The sequence below is a fragment of the Calliopsis andreniformis genome, chromosome 3, assembly GCF_051401765.1.
Source record: "Calliopsis andreniformis isolate RMS-2024a chromosome 3, iyCalAndr_principal, whole genome shotgun sequence".
Lineage (NCBI taxonomy): Eukaryota > Metazoa > Arthropoda > Insecta > Hymenoptera > Andrenidae > Calliopsis > Calliopsis andreniformis.
Window position 1 is genome coordinate 10358849 of NC_135064.1, and position 16931 is coordinate 10375779.

The 16931-nt window shown below is 38.9% G+C and overlaps 1 protein-coding gene across 1 annotated transcript in view; it reads left to right on the forward strand.

Annotated features, from left to right (window-relative positions):
* The window catches only part of LOC143177277 (uncharacterized), a 77266-nt gene extending 71220 nt beyond the window's left edge, over window positions 1-6046 (forward strand). Inside the window, exon 3 of the mRNA XM_076375141.1 lies at window positions 5944-6046. The gene's annotated coding sequence lies outside the window, so the exon portion shown is untranslated. The remainder of the gene's footprint in view (window positions 1-5943) is intronic.
* Window positions 6047-16931: the final 10885 nt, after the last annotated feature.

Here is a 16931-nt window from a genome sequence, read left to right on the forward strand (position 1 = left end):
ATAAGACGTCTACGTTCCAGTGGCCATAAGTTGAGCTCAACCTGCAAGTGCGAATAGTCATGGTCCAGAATTGACACAGAGTCTATTGTAACCTAAGAGGCCCAGAGTGCTCTTTTGTACTTCTTAATTGAAAATCGAGGGATTTTACAGACATGGTAATCTCGCTGCAATGACTTTGTGGTGGCATTGTCTTTGAGTCTCCAAGGGAGAGGATCATTCTGTACTAATAACACACCCTTTATTTCTGGCCCTACCTCTCGATTTCCCCCACTATACCCAAGGAGGAAATTCATGCGACAACCCTATGCTGAATTTCCTCGGACCGAGTGCGCTCGGCCAAACGTGGATGAAGAAGAGTCTGGAATCGAATAAAGCATAACGATTCGATCGTCGACGGCAAAGGCAAGCCCCGCAGCGTCGCGACGTTCAGAGACGAGCGTCACGGTCGCTTCAGGTTACGTTTCTTTGTTCAGCTTTAGCCATTTTCCAGCCACGTTCCATAGAAAAGGGACTCTCGGAGTTCTCTTTCGGGGCCGAGGGCGGAGGAGCGATCCACGGGGGGCAAACGGTCGCTGGCAATTTTCCAATAGGATTTTTGTATGAATTCTCGCGATCTCCGACTCTGGCCGGGCTTTCTTCTGCCCTCTGAGCTAGACGAAGGGAGTTTAGTCGGAAAAGCGAGGCTGGCCGAGGCGAACGTGCGCCCGTACGCGGTCCAGCGTGTCCGTAGTCGATAATTGAGGTGTCGATGGCTGGCTGGAAGCGCGCTGGTCTATGGATGACTATAGCGGTGGCCTCTGGCAGCCTACCAACAGCTCGTCGCTATCGATGCCTTTGGTGTTGACCGACAAACAAAGGGGCTCTCGTTGTATTGTCCTCGACGAACGAATGCAGGTCGAGGGATGGCATCCATTCAGGAGCCAGCTTCCGTCCGAGCGATATTGAATTTCGTAAAGATTGATTGTTCGTCGAGTATGTACGTCGAGAGACGCTTCTTAACCCTTTCAGGAACAAGGGACATATTTGTTCTACACGTTCCAAATGCTTCAGAATGTGAGTAAGTTATTTTAGGGAGATTAATTGTATGTAGATATACATATATGCAGAATGTGTTATTAATTGCGAAAGTGGCTTAAGTCAGAGTTTATAAAAAAGTTTAATTTATTGCCTAGTTTGTGATGCAAATAGATAAAGTAAAAAGTAAATGATAAAATTTATATTCTTAGATTTGTTGCTTACTGTTATGGTTGATGTTGACTTATCGTAATTTCACAGTTATTAGTAAGTCTAAGTACTTATGATGGTTTAGATAACTATTGACTTTTATAATGACATATTTCCATATTGATTTGTGTCAATAATTATTTTACAACTAGAATTTCGATTTTATAAGTTAAAAATTTTGTACATAAAGGTGGTTTTGAGGTGAATAGTTGTACTGTCCCTGATAAAAAATTTTTAGCCCAAACCAACAGTATGAAGTTGTTTAAAAACATTGTAATTTTTGGAATGTAAAATACTATCGTATGAATATACAACATATGGGGATATTAGATGGGTTTGGTACAGTAATACTTTACGTTTTCAAAAAGGACAATATTAAATAGTACATTTTATTGCTTTTGGTCGAAAACATTTTGCCAGAGGTAGAACATATTTATCTCAGTATATCGTGAGTGTTTAGCAGACAGGTGATTATAGTTTCCCGAAACCGTGAAAGGCTTGAAAGACAAACTCGTACTGCTCAACGAGCAATTTACTGTAAGAATGTTTCACCGTTTCCATGGAGCATGTACGAGAAACTGGATGGAGCAGTGGTCATTTTTCTTCCTCTTCTTTCTTCTCGTTGCTTCTTTGTGCCAAAGAATCGACGAGTGCGAGTAGCCGTCACTCACAGTTTCCGTTAACGAAGATCCACAAAGAAATTGACTCTGAAGACAAATCGCTGGAAATTCTTAAGAAAAGTTTCTTTTTGATTGAAGCTTCTCAGATACTTCCTTTGATAATGGAGCTTCGTTTCTTCTGGAAATGGTATGCCATTATTGAGTATGAAAAACTAATTAAATACGAGCAGATATTGGAATGAAAATCAAATACGTAAAACTCTTTGTTCTAAAATTAAATTACATAATATTCTAATTTCCCTCATTAAACTGCATTCAGATGTTGAAGGTAATAATAATAAAAAATTCATTTTAACCCCACTGTTCAAATATCATTAACAAGTATCTACGACAAATTCATTTCTATAATTAATATTAAAATACTGTAAAATTCATTTTCATATGAGAATGAGATCATTGAAAATGATCTTTTTTCTCTATCATTGAAAACTAGCAAATTTGATGTACATTGAATTCTCAGAACATATTGAATTCTTAAAAGCATTAATAACTAAATTATCTCTCGAATTAAACCGACCTCATAGTATCGTAAAAGACTAATTTTTTAGAATTAATTTTTTTAAACTCCAAAAACATAGGGTAGGTACTTAAATCTTGGAATATTCGTGAACGGCAGTGCATTTCTGTTTCAATGGTACAACGCAGTCATTAATTTTTCCACAGAAAGGCATTTTTTTTACGTTTTGCCGTGGTTTAGTGGCTGTAGGGGCGTTTGAATACCGACGATTCTAAACGATGCTTCAATGAAAAACGAATAGGCGCTTGCTTTCCAAGAGCACCGTGTGCAAGTTCAAAGTCGATCGCTCTAATCGAATCTCGGCTCGGTGGGAAGACCGCCTGTGGTTGGGAAGCAGTTGATTGACGCGAGCACGAAACGGCAATCGCTGGCTAATGCGGCGAACGCGCCCATCTCTCTTGCCAATCGATTTCGTTGTTCCAGTCTCTATTAACTCTAACTACGGTTTGAGTGGTCCTACTACCTCAGAATCCTGAGCAAATCGAATTTTTCCCATGTTCTTTAGAAGTTTAGGATACACTGTTGTTAGGAAGAGTTTAATGATCTCCTAAACACATTCACGATAGCGTGACGTGAGTTACTGGATAATGTTCCTATCAGCATGCGATAAGGAATATAGTATGTGTATTCTATCAACATTTATTTGTGCATTTATTTATTTAGTTTAATATACAATGCACATTAAACTAAAATTTAGATATTAATGTGGTGTGTTGTTTTTTGGTTCTGATTATATGATACTCTCACTTGGCAATGGGTTTCGAGGTGGATCACAGATGACTGAAATATTTAAAGTAACGACATAGCTGGTGTATTATAAGAAATCAGTAAACATGTTTAATAGCTTAAGAAATTAGATATTGGAAAGGTAAATAGGTCTTAACAAGTAGATATATGATAAAATCAAGCCATATAATCACAAACAATATTAACGACTACGAATTTTTTAACAAGTTCCCCAAATACGTAACCTAGTACATTGGTAGCTAAATTACCTAATTATCATTAAGAAAGCCACAAGAAATATTTTACACTAAAATACTACCTTAACACACGAATTCCTCTATAGCATTATTAACCAGAAGTTACCGATACGATCTGTTCCCCCAAACCATAAATAATGCCATATAAAACAAACGAACATAATTGATATAGTTGGATCTCAACTAAGATGTACGAAGTTTACCCCAGCAAGTAGTTCCCGAGTTGTGCTTTAGATCAATTTCGGTAGCGGCGATAGGCACAGGGAGTGGAAAGCGGAGCAATGTCGAGGAAGGCTACGCCGACTTAAGACCGTTGCCAAGGAGTTCGGAATATATGGTTAATAGGGTGTTGTGGCTTTCCTCGCTTAGGCAGCGACGTAAGTAGCTGTCGGAATGTCGGAGGCGTTCCGGAAGTGTAAATAACGACCGGTAGCACGATGCAGGAGGCAGGTTACGTACGTAGGTGGTGCAGGCGAAATAAACGGTTGGCGCCAGATAAACCACCTCCTTAGATTGCTGCTCAGCGCAGACTAATTAAAGGGTGAGTATTTTATGCATGTCGGTGGCCGCCGTGTTGCAACCGAAAGTTTCTCGATTCGTTGCAATCTAGTTGGACATCAAGTCGAGTGTCCAGGCTCTTTTGTTTTCGTAGAACAGACACTTGTCTGCTTTGCTATTCCACTCCTCGACGTGCAGACGACTCTACGCCAGCGTTCGAGGTACAGAGTTTGACCTCGACGAGAAGGAAGTTTGGCGATCGATGTAGTCGCTGCAGCGGTTAATTAAGGTTCAACGGTATTTGCGTCGCGAGGCGTAGCAGGATCGGTAAATTGACGCTCTGAGCTGCAGCTTGGTTTATTTCGGAACTTGTCTCGCGAAGACAATACAGGACAAATGGCTTTCGACTGCTCGACTTTTGCTTCTAGGGGGCGATGGGTGGGTCATTTGTAGCCTAGACTCATGTTTTATCAGAGTTCTTAAAGTGAGCAAGTTTGTAAGCTTCTTTGGAAATCTCTGGGGATACTTCTTTTAGACCTTTGATTCACTTCCTCTTGTCTACCTGCTGGAGTTCGGACTTGTTCTAACTCATTTGAATTGACGTGGATTCAGCTTAGCATGTTGTAGGTTATTTTAGATAGTTTCAAATTATTTAAACACATCTCAACTTGCTGCAGGTTACTTTAGTCTGCTTCTTGGTATTTTCAGTTTACTTGAGTTTATCCTAACCTGCTTCTATTTACTTTAATCCTTTACTTTCTGGAGCTTTTTTCTTACGAGGAAATATAGTCAGCAAGTCTTACCGCTGATGAGCAAAAGGTTTACCAGTTTCAGATCGCTCTAACTCGTTCCAATTCCTTTAAATTTGTTTCTAGCTACTTTACTCAACTCTGCGTCGCTTCAGTTAACTCTAAATCACTCTAACACCCTCCTACTCAATTCAGATTATAACTTGCTTCAGCAACTTGCTCTAACTCGCTTCGATCTGTTATAATTACTTAATTCGAAATCCCTGCATTCGGCTCTAGCTTGTTTCAATGCGCTTCAATTCATTTTATGTGATTCTAATCTGCTTCGAGCCACTTCCACTCACACTAACTTGCTGTAACTTGCTTTCTCCTTCCCTACACAAATTCAAACTTCTCCAATCGACTCTAGATCGCTTCAACACAGTTCACTTCACTTCATATTATTCCCAACCTGCTTCAGGTCGCCTTAGCCCTCTCCAATTTGCTCGAACTCACTCCCACCTACTCTAACCAGCTCCAGCTTGCTACAGTTCCCTTCAGCCCACTTGGGTCCGCTCCAACCCGCTTGGATCCGCTCCAACTCGCTCCAGACAAGCTTCGCCTCGCTCTAACGCGCTGTAACTGGCTTTACTTTGCTCATATCCACTCGCAACGATCTCAAATGACCCAAACGCCGCAAAGAGGAGGCTAAAGTATCTTCACGCCAGGTAACAATCACCACGTGTAGAGGCACACTACTTGGTCGTTGTAAGGGGAATAAAGAGGAAAGGGTAAGAAGCCAAGTGGTATTATCAGAATCTACGAACGTGAAGAACGGAACATCGGAACGGTACTTTGCGCCGTCTCGAGAGCGTCAGACGCGTCAAATATTACCTGGAAATATCAGAGGTGAAACAAAGAATTCTCACGTTCCTTTTGTTGCGAGGAGAAATGCAGACAGAAAGAGGGATGAGAGGACGAGAAAAAGGAAGGAAAAACGTCTTTACTGTTCTTCCTCTTTGAGAGGAAAGAGACGGGCGGTGGGAAAAAGTTCATAACCGTTCTTATGACGCAATTAGGAAGGAAGACGACGAAGGGCGGTTTAATCGGCGGGCTCGTAACGCAAACGATCAAATTCCGTGGAGAGTCTGACGGTTTCTCGGAGACTCTCAGAATCAGCCGTGTGCCAGCTGCGAAATTATTCCCTTTGGTCCTGGCAAGGGATAACATCCATCGGTTCAAGTGGCCGAAATACATTCGAAATGCATCCGGCATCCCTTCAGATCTAATAAAAACTTTGCTTTCCATTTCAGATCCATCCCCACGACGTCGAGGGTGTGTATCGTGGGCGGCGGCGGTGGCTGTGGCTGTTCTCTGTTCGGTGAGTTATGGTTTTGACACTTTTGCGCATCGAGCACGCTCGCGCTAACTTTGCCATTTTAATGATCGACGATTCGTGGCTCACGGTTCGTACCTACTAACGATGCAGAATTCAGCCGAACGCAAATTAATTTTCTAGAACTACATTTTTTTTTATCCGTGAAAAATAAGTTGTGAAACAGGTAAATGGAAAATATCGATTCTACAATACACTAGTATATTTATAACTGGTCTGCAGTATCTGAATATTTTGAAATTTATAAAGTATAAATATTTAATTGTAATTCTAAATATTTATGAATTAGAAAAATTATAATATAATAAACCCTCGATTACTTGGGTCGTATTGTTTTTGTTAGTTTGTTTTATTCAGCGATATATCTGTTTCGTGTAATAATGATAAGAATATAGTAGAACATCAACTGAGACTTAATATTTATAGCACCACAAATAAATTCAATAAATAAGTGAAGATCTAGAGTCGTGTACTAGCCATTATTCCAAGCAGTTTTACGAAATTTTGAGGAATGAATCTAAAAATCAATCAATTATTGATATACTACAAATTTACTTTTCTTTCATAAAATGCGAAAATGAAGCAAGTTATGTATATGTATATACAAATAAGAACGAGTTTATAACAAGTAAGTATTCAATAAGCATTAACAAAGTTCTTTTCAGAAAGTTTATTTCAAGAAATCATTCCTACATTTCTATATCTACCAAGTAACAAACTTTCGCCATTTAGAGAATTAATCTATCTGGGCGCACAGTCCCTGTTCAATCGATCCAAATATATCGCCAATGATCAATGGGCGGTTTCGTCCCAAAGAAACGGCTCGCGGGAAATTTCGGCGTACGGGGCCGAAATAGCCCGGTGTAATTTCATCAGAATCCGTTTTGTTCCCCCTCGCCAGCAGTTTCTTTTCCCTGGAGGAGGGCGCCTAAGAACCCTCCCACGCGAGCCAGATGGTGGTTGTGCCCGCCACGTCGGAACGTCCATTCGATTTTCCATTACATTCGCGGCTATTCGTCTCCGCGAGTCTCTCGAACGGACCATCGGCCCAAGCTGCTTCTTCGATTTTCCTTTCCCTTAGATATAGGGGAGTCTCCACTCGGAACGACGCTGTCCGTTATTCCAGACAGCGCTATGAATTATTTAGGGGACGTGGCAGTGTATTATCTAATTTATATCGCGGCGCGTAGATAAATATGTTCCTGGCACGATCAGCCGCCATTCAGGGGCTAATGTTAACGGTTCAGTTGACTGGAACGCAACCCTTCACGCTTTCGCCGCGATTGTTCGCTGGCTCTCCGACGAAACGGAAAAGCTTCTGCAGCGAACCTTTCAAACGCAACGCGATTTTTAAGCCTTTCATATTCTCGAGAAACCCGCCTACTTAACCTGGACTCGTCTGGCAACGACCTCTTTCCACTCTTCCCACACCGACAACGCGGCCCGCTTTACTACGCCGACTGAACGGGGATCTTTCATCGCGCACGGGCCAAAGTATTTCTGAAGGCTCGGTGAAAACGGCAGAGGCAACGCCTGGGCGTACTTTGCTCGCATGTGACGATGGGGAAGAGGGAATTCAGGATTCTCCTCGAAGGATAGTGAATTGTACGCGCGTGCACTTACACGGACACAAGTGTTCCACGATCCTAGGCGGATAACGAGGGATGCTCTGTAGCCATGGTGACAAGCTGACTCATGGGGAAAAGAGTATCGGTTGAAGGATATCGGGGGTAGTAAATCCTTCGGAGGAATACTCGTTTCTTGGATTATTGTTCCGGGTGAGGAGCTTTTTTTTCGACGGGGTGCGTGGGATCGATGGGAATTTGCTTATCTTTGAATGTTGAAAGTCTATTTGGAGGGCACTTTGGTGAGACATTCAGTGGTGATCTCGAGGGAATAGAAAGCTGGAGTTTTGTATCAGGTGATGCTTTTATGCCGAGGCTTAGTTATAAAAGCTAAAACGCAGAGCATTTTGGAAATATTCTTATATAGTGTAGATTGGCCTATTTGCAAGTGCATTGAACTACAAATACCACTGCAGGTAAACAATGCGGAGAAAAGGAGTATATGTTTGCGCAGTTTCATTTTAAACACATCAGTAATCTCTAAATTTTATTCAGATGTTTTTAAAGATTCCTTTATACTATTATAGTATTATCTAGTATCTAGGGAATTCAGTTTTATATCTATTTTACGATCTATTTTATATATATATATGTATATATATATTCATCTTCTGGTAGCTTTCAGTATAAGTTCTTGATAATATATAAAGCAACTAATAATTTAGATAATAATCGTTTGCAAACCAAACATTCTAGTTTTAGAAAATGATGACGTTTTGAAGAATCAAATGAATGTTCCTCATGATGCTGAAAAAGGAAGAGTACTAATAGATTCTATTTACAAAATATCTTTACTATATTATGTAATATTATTTGCAAAAAATTCCCGAATATACTTCCTATATACATATACAATATAAATTTTAGTAAAAACTCTAATACAATATGGATTTTAGTTTCCCAACAAGAGCCCCCAAAAATCCCTCTCACAATTGGTTTTCGAACGGGAACAACCCTTAAGCTCCGATAATACAGCTTCATTATTTCTACGACCGAATATTAGAATAGAGCAAGAATCGCAATATCGGCAGATTGGAATCCCAACTGCAGCTTCCTCGAATATTCCACGCAGCAAGTGGGTCACCTATTGTGGGATTATCCTCCTGGCATCAAAAGTAATTGTGCTCCGTGAAAATAGACTTTTCTCTCTTCTCTTTATCTTTAGCTTTGCCTTCCTTTCCAGTGTCTCCTTTTTCTAACGAACGAGGCGTGGGTAGGGAAGTTTCATCACTGTTCTCGGGTCAGTTTCTCCAGGGCGGCGAGTCGGTCTTAGGGTCTCGACGGTATCGCTTCTTTCTTCCGATTCCTTGCACGAGGTGAGGCCGACCAATATCTATCTAGGACAGAAATCTTACCCAGAGTAATCACCTCGGAAGACCAGCTTCTGTCGTTATGGATGCCAGTGAAGCCAAAGGGGAGCCTTTGCCGAGCCACCGGTAAAAGGAATCGTTTAGTTTACTACCGAATCGGGAGCTAAAGAAGATCGCGACCGTCGTTGCTTTTCAATGGGCAGAGAGCAGCGCTGCAGAAGGAAAGGTACTTTAATTTCCTGTTATTAACAGGAGCAAAGGCTTCGCTAGTTTCGTTTTAATGGGATTCATCGTTTGAAACTAGTATCGGGATCGCTTTTCGGGCGAGTCTGGAATTACACGTAAACTTGGGAAACGAGACTCAAAGAACGAAAGAACGCCTGGAATGGGTCTAGCAAATAGGAATACACCCTATCTCTGGTATACGGTGGAAACATTACACGAGAGACAGGGGAGCTGTGTGCAATGGAAGAAAAGATGTCTCTTGACAATGCATTGTATTTGTCTCCGTTTTTCCAGTAATGATGTCTTCAACTTAGAGTTACGTTTTTGGGATGCAGAATGGATGCTGTGCATGCATCGGTGAGACAAACACAGTTGAATGAGTTGTTGACGTAAACATTTGGATTGCTGAAGGAACTGGTGTATGTTTTAGAGTATGTTTATGACTCGCATATACCACACACTATGCATTTGGGGTTGCAATAAAGTACCTCTGGATACAAAGTTCTTGCCTACTGCTGATTCTGCTGAGCTGTGTTTCTTCCCACAAATATATCAAATTTTAGGTCTCATGAAAGTTAAGCTGCCATAAAAGATAGGAGATTAAACACTTCACTTGGCCTTCTAAGCACTTACTGTGGCTTGTTAGTTCTTATTCTCTTTGCTATTAAAATTAATTTATAATGAACTAAATTTCTTAAAAACATGTTTCCCTAGGTAATTTTTGTTTATTTATGTACACAAATATGTGCATTCTAAACCTGCGTAGTATAGTAGCAATATGTATTACAAGTATTTAATTATTTACGTAACTATATAATTAGAGAAATGTGTCTTGTTTTGGTTAGAATTTTGCTTTGCAAGTTGGTCGATACTATTCCCACCACTTCTTAGAATTGCTATCACAGATGGAGTTCCGAAGATGTCTGTCTAGTATAAACAAAGCTAATCTAAACTATGCACCACTGTTTCAGTCTGTTTGTCTGTTCATTTCATGCTGAGGCAAAATTCCTAGTATAGACCTATCCTTGCAAGTTGGTTAGATTCGGTTCAGAGCTGTCGCCAGGATGCAGGCACTACTCTATCTAAGATATTTCAAGCATAAATACTATAAATGGATAGTGGTATTTCCACTGATTTTTTTATGTCGAATTACTACATTTTTGTTTGTACCACCATTTCTGGGACACCCTGTATAACACTAGGGGATGGAGCTTCTGAATATTTCTGATAGTCGAAATACGGCTCCTGTCAGGGGAAGATTTGTCATCTAATCCCTCACTTGATACGGTAGGCTCATAGTATTTACATGTACTAACTTTTTACGAGTAAATTTGATATAAAAACATTCACAGATCATTTACAGAATTTTATAAAACATTGCGAATTTTTCTATACTTTATTACGAATCATTTTTCATAATGGAATCGCTGTAACTAGTTTGCAATACAGTCGAAGATTAAGACTTTTTTCTTCTACCAGTGCTTTCTAACCAACCTGCAAAATTATAAAATCATCTGCCCATAAATCTATTCCATAATTTACAAAATATTTCAATATTAAAGCGTTGCCACCCAAACCATGGATTAAAGTTTAAATTCTGAAGTGCATACAGAAATTTCTATTTCAAAATCAAGAGCAAACAAAATATGCTACTCGAGCTTCTTCGCTTCAATTAACGAGGGTGAAGAGTTATCAGTTAACGAGGCTATGTTCGCCAAACGACTAACGACGTTCAAATATTTCCTAGATTCCAGAGGTCGGCTGGGAACTGGCATTTAATCACGGCACGCTTGTCACGCGTGTCACGCACTTTACAGATCCCGGCGCGCTTAGCCAATTCCCTCTTGAAATGTTCAAGACTCTCCACTGGCAGAGGGGGAGATTAGAGGGACGAGGAGTGCACGTGTATGTAGAAGGGCGAGGGTAACAAGTAATTCTTGTTTCACGCTTTTCGCACCGATCAGCTGTGTTTAGTACACTTCCTCGAGTGGATCGCCTATCTTCGAGCGCTATCGCGGACCGCTTATCTGTTCAAGCGTCGGAGCGCGGTAACGAGACGAGGAACGATGCCGAGGGATAACGGTTCGACCCTCCGCGATGCATGCTCGACCAAGGAATCGTTCTTTACGAGAAATTGTTCAACGTTCTTTTTAAATTGTGATCGAACACACAATGAGAGTGGCGGAAGAGAAGGTATCGCAGTGAAGAAAACAGTGCATGTGTAAACACTATTATTCGAGTTCCTTGCGGGGGTCAATGGCGCGAGGAGATCACGTGGGAGAGAATGCGTTACGTGCACGCGAGTATCAGCAGTCGATCGACCCATCGGCTGGCTATGTCTTATTTTATCAATTTACGTATACGAGAATCAAAGTTTTGGCTCTTTGGGGATGATTTAAATCAACGCAGCTTTTAGAATAGATAGTGTGGTACAATGCTGATAAGATTAACTTGATTACTCGGGTTAATTACACTTGAAGCGTGTAGATATAACTTGTGATAAAATACTTTGTTAATAGTGAAGTAAAGGTAATGTAAAAGTACAGTAATAAATATGTAGTAACCTAGTCAATTTCACGTGGTGAACATTAGTGTGACTCGTTTACTCTAAGAAATACTTATTATCCTAGTAGTAGTACTTATAAATAGTTAATAAAACATGTATATATGTAGTTTATATTTCTTGAATAAGAATCAAAAATTCTAAGTAGAAAATTACAAAATTGTAGTGAATTACTACATGTATATGTAAGTTTGAAAACTTTATAGTAAAATACCAATTTCACATAGCAGTCAACATATTACAAGAATATGTTTGTCTTTCTGGTAAAAGAAAGCAAACATTCTGAAAACATAATTGTAGCTATAAAATGTTATTACTGCCAAGGAAACTAAATCGTTTTGCTATAAAATATTGTATTTTCTGATCCATTTAAGCTCTCCCAACATTCCTGTATATATTTCATAATTAACATAATACATATGCTGTAAAAAAACCTAACAGTCAAAGGGTTAACATATTCACGTTCAGATTCCATAATACCATAATAATGAAACAATCTGCTCTGAAATGAGGTATATTTTAATCATAAAGTAATGAATTTAATTTAGCCGTAGTAAGGAGAGAAATAATTCAGGTAGTTAGACGTTTACCCGATGCGGAATAATATCGAAATTTTACAGGCAATTAAGGGAAGACTGTGGTCAAGGGAGTAAGAAACGGGTGAAGGAGGAATCCTCTGCTAATGATTGCGCTATTGCGAGCTGGTTTGTAAGTTAGGTAGCTTTCATCTCAGAAGGTAATTCTACTCGACTACTTTTTTCGAAATCTCTTTTCATTATGTTCTCTTTGTCGTGGTAAGCTGCTTTCTGGACGCTCCACTGCAACAGTCTAAGGGTAATGGGACGGATCGATCGTGAGGCGATTAGTATAAGTCCTAGGTCCTAGAATGAGACTATTTCAACGTTCTGCGTTACTTGAGTTAGTCCCATCTCGTAACCAGTGCAACAAGTTAACTCTTTATACTATTCATTAACTTGAAAATTACGTACTAATATGTTATATGAGACTTGTCAATTCCATGTCCATTAGTTAGAGTTAGTCCACTGGAGGTGTTCTAGACTTTTGTGTCCAAGATTAATAAATAACGATAACACTTCTTTGGCTCTTTTAATATTCGATATAGTCTGTTATATTTTTGGTAGATTACTGTCAATGGACTCTAGAGAAATTGGAAAAATTTATATTTATATTTGAAGTAGTTTTTTCAATCTCTTATAACAAACTATAATTCATATAATAAACGTAATATTTGTATCCTTTTATGTAGATTCAAATTATATAAATTGCTTGGTTTACGTTTAATGTAATGTTCTCTTAAAAACGATTGTATAAGAAGAAATCTGTATGGAGAAATATATCAGTAAAAGTGTTCTAAGATTAATTCTAGGGTTTATTAAAAAAATTGTCTTATCTTGCAAAATTTAACAGATACAGTAAAAACATTTGTATATTATAAAATATTATATTTTAATAATGTAGAGTTCAGAAGTTGGCACTACGAAGAAATGCTGCTCAAAGTGATTGCAATATAATAAGTCAGCCTACTCGGGCTCAATTATAAAGACAGGGCAGACGCATTTTCATGATTGGCTCAATCGATCACACCACTAATCGATGCCTATTAGCATTGTATGATAAGTAAAGACGGGGATACACAGAGTATTCAATGAACTCCTCTCTGTCCTCTGTCGTCTTGGGGGTCAACTTCTGAACTTTGCTCAGGACTGTATCTTTGAAGATTATCATAACAACTAGTCAATCGACATAAATAATTCGTAATGAAACGCGAGCTGAATAATATACATACATACTACTTACGGGATATTTAACTACAGGTGTCTGAAATTTTAACAGGTAATTCCACATGCCAAAATAGGATGAATATTAAGAATGATGGAATTGTATTCGGAGCTTCATTTCAGAGTTATTAATCATTGCAAAGATGTCTAAAATTCGCGTGAAATGTGTCTGACTTGAAGCTTATTCTACCATTAATGTACATTAGTCAGGTCAGACTGTCAGTCACAGCAAAGTTAGTAGAATAAATCTGGTATTCGACTACAGGTGTCAGAAATTTAAACAGGTGATTCTACAGGCCAAAATAGGACGAATATTAAGAATGACGAATTTGTGTTCGAAGTTTCATTTCAGAGTTATTAATTATTGCAAAGATGTCTAAAATTCGCGAGAAATGTGTCTGACTCGAAACTTATTCTACTATTGACGCACATTAGTTAGGCCAGACTGTCAGACACGACAAAGTTAGTAGAATAAATCCTGAGCCAGACACATTTCACGTGTAGTTTTGCCGTTTTTCCAACAATTATTAACTCGAATACGAAGCCTGAAACAATTTCATTTTATTTTAGCATGCAGAATCATCCCTTAAACTTTCTGACATTTATCTTCGAACATCCTGCATATAATCGAAATTCAAGTGTAGTCGAAAATTATCGTTATGGATTTATTAATTTCGTCAAACACGAAGGAAATCCTCAGTTATCGCGTTGATTCATTGATACGAAGAATTTCATTTCACGTGAAATAACAATGAGGCAACTCATTGGAAGTGAGCGAGATAAGACAAGAGGTTCTCCTTTGATACTAGACACTAATTCCTCGCGTATGATAGGGAGTGTAACGCACCTTGCGTGTTCGATGATCTCGTGTCTGGTTTCTGCTCTCATCATCTCCCTCGAGGGTTGACCTCGATAGGAACGACGCGAGGCATCAGGCTCTCGGCTTATCACCTTAATGCGATTCGACCAATGCTAAGCGTATTTCGAGAGACGTCCTCCTCGTTCGGTAAACGCAATTTCTCACAGGATGCGTTCTTACTGTGAACGTGGCTGTATAGAGTGCCAGAGTCACCCTCGTGGAATTACATCTTTTCCTACTTTTATTATATATTGGACGAGGAGAACGTTCCCGTTGGATTGAGTGCCAATGCCGATGATGACTCACGAAATCGAAGTACTTCTAGGCGTTGTCGGTCGCGTGCCCCCACCTTTTCTTTACACGTCATTCCTTTGTGAACGATACGAGATACATTCTTCTCGAAGATACATGGAGCGATGATTCAGTGTGGTATTGAGTGTTAATGAAGTGAAATTAATTTCTTGAAGTAGAAATATTTCTATAGAGACTTTGTTTTCAAACATATTCAGATATTCAGTATTTCACATATTTAGATACTCAGATATTCAAACATTACAAGTTATTAATATCTAATTTTTACGAATATTCAAATTGTCAAACATCAGTTTTCAAATATTCACATATAAGAACTTTCACATATTAAAATTTAAAAATTTTTTAAGTATTCAAAGCTTTTAACATTTGACGTGTTAAAAACTCACAAATATTAAGAAGTACAAATTTAAAAAATTTCAAAGTTCCAAATGATGAAATCACCAAATATTCAGGTTCTCAAGTTCTGTGACTCAATTTTCTATAAAAAGACATCGAATTAATTTACATACGTAATAAGTGGAGCCTTAATGATCTTGCCACGTCAGCTAAGGGTTAAATCCACCCTAACTGCATATAGATTACAACACGTTCCAATCTCATTAAAACTCCTAATGCAGAGGCGCAAACTGATGGTATAGTTATACAACATCGCGATGAAGTATCATTGCTAGTCCAAAATCGTGAGATTGCTTCGAGTAACTCTCTATTACCACCACTATCCAATGCTCATTGAAAGAGACTCGGATGATTCAAAGCGATGGCATTCACTGAGCGAGCGAAATTTTGAATGAAACTCTGTTTCAATGTTGCCGGAGAAGCTTCGCGGTTAAAAATTCCCGTGGCATAGACAGGTGAAGTGAACTTGACCGAGCTCGTTCGGCGGAAGATCTCTCTTGAAGCGGTCGTTCAAGGGAAAGCAGAGGGAGCTCCAGTGCCGAGACACCGAAGGGTAAGAACTACAAAAACAGTCGGTGCTCGAGTATGCTTTTCCACCGTCGTTCAGACTTTAAACTCTTCTAACGGTAACTCGTTCCTAAACATTTTCACATTTCCCCTCTCAGTTGCTCTTAGGCAGGTACTTCTTTCATTCGTTACTGATATATTTCCCCTGTTACGGGAATAGGACTGAGTTGCTTTACAGTTTATCCCAGGTGGTATAAGGGGAAAGGTAATGATTTTGTGTGAAAAATTAAGTTGAAAATGTAGAAAAAAATTTTGTAATAGTACTGTGCGTCTTTTTCGAGAGCAGTGAATTTGAATTACGATCGGGTATAAGCGTATGGAAGTACAGTTTTGGGTGGTTGAAGGATACTAGGGGTAAGAGGAACACTTACGATCTGATCCTTACTATAAACTAGAAACATTGTCCTATCCCCGTTTATTTTTCAAGTGCCTAAGGCTGTAGTTCAGTGCTCTCGTCTTCGGTTTGAATTTAAAGTCAACTTCCTCGAAGACAAAGCATGACATCAAACAAGTTCATTCTACATTTCGACTTACATACTTTGTCATGTATTCCATTTACTTGTACCACCCGTTCTGGGACGCCTTATGTACAGTTGGCTGCGAAGCCAAGGGTCGGTAGTCCAGTAAAAGTTTGTCAGTAACTGAGAAAGTAGTATATGAGTAACTGGGAGTTGTTGTTTCTAGAAAATTGGAAAAGGTGGACAAATAAAAGTATAACACTGAGAGCCACTAAGGATAGTTTAATTTCGCAACTCTTCACTGTTATGGTCAGTGTTATAACATAATACAGTAGAACTACTACCATTTTATTATTAAAAATAATAAAATTATTAATAGTAAATGGAAAATTAACTTTTAGTAGCTTTTCAGTTTGTTATTATTTATAAGTAATTTACTGATATTTTACATAACAGAGATTTTACAGATATTATAATTAAGGTAGATGGGGGGATCTGTTCTGTGACTTTATCATACCAGTTAAGGGTTAAAGTAGATGTGCACAATTTCGTGAGTGTTACCCATATGAAATTCATAATGTAATAATTAGAACCCTTAAATGTTCTTTATGTGAGATAGTTTCTAGGCCTTTTTAGGCTTATCTGAGCTTGTGCATCTTAACTTTCAAAAAGGGGTGGGACTATGGATCCGTCATATCCACCTGAGAGTTTTTCACGATAGTTCCCCTTGGTTAAAATATTTCAAAATGGTCGAGTACCATTACTCAAAATATATTTTGCACTTTAAC